This window comes from Alosa pseudoharengus, unplaced genomic scaffold, assembly GCF_046254945.1.
Source record: "Alosa pseudoharengus isolate Yale_2024_CS ecotype anadromous, Long Island Sound unplaced genomic scaffold, YU_APseudo_1.1 YU_APseudo_1.1_scf_18, whole genome shotgun sequence".
Lineage (NCBI taxonomy): Eukaryota > Metazoa > Chordata > Actinopteri > Clupeiformes > Clupeidae > Alosa > Alosa pseudoharengus.
Window position 1 is genome coordinate 12,655,157 of NW_027468650.1, and position 664 is coordinate 12,655,820.

The 664-nt window shown below is 41.1% G+C and overlaps 2 non-coding genes across 2 annotated transcripts; both read right to left on the reverse strand.

Annotated features, from left to right (window-relative positions):
- Positions 1–63: 63 nt before the first annotated feature.
- On the reverse strand, positions 64–136 carry trnar-ucg (transfer RNA arginine (anticodon UCG)). Its single transcript has one exon. It is a non-coding gene; the product is annotated as a tRNA-Arg (tRNA).
- Positions 137–245: 109 nt separating this feature from the next.
- trnar-ucg (transfer RNA arginine (anticodon UCG)) lies at positions 246–318 on the reverse strand. Its single transcript has one exon. It is a non-coding gene; the product is annotated as a tRNA-Arg (tRNA).
- Positions 319–664: the final 346 nt, after the last annotated feature.

Consider the following 664-nt stretch of genomic DNA (forward strand, 5'->3'; position numbering starts at 1 on the left):
CTATGTAGAAATTTCGACTGAAATACGCTAAAATGTTATGTAACTGTCTAAAGATTTGTATTTCGACCACGAAGGGACTCGAACCCTCAATCTTCTGATCCGAAGTCAGACGCCTTATCCATTAGGCCACGCGGTCTTCACAAGCAACATATAAGGCATTTCATCAAAGGTAACGATGAAATCATTTCATATCAATATAGAAGTTTCTACTGAAATGTTATGTAACTGTCTAAAGATTTGTATTTCGACCACGAAGGGACTCGAACCCTCAATCTTCTGATCCGAAGTCAGACGCCTTATCCATTAGGCCACGCGGTATTCACGAATGTGTTATAAGACAATTCATAAAGGTAATGATGAAATCCATTCCCTTGATATTTTCTTAACCCTTAGAACCCGATTGACGCAAAGTGCGTCAAAAAACACACCCTTTCTTCTCTGTTACATTGCTCCTGAACGGTTCATCGCAGCGAGATGAAACCTTTATTGCACGGCAGAGCAGAAGTGGGGCTTTCCAACAAGACTACACACTTGTCTTGTAGACTTTACAGTCTATACTTCTCTGCGTTCACCTGCACACACATTACTCTAGTTTGAATTATTCGCGAACCCGTGATCGCATAGATATGGCAAGCATGTCAAATGAAAGAGGAGACTCAGAGCT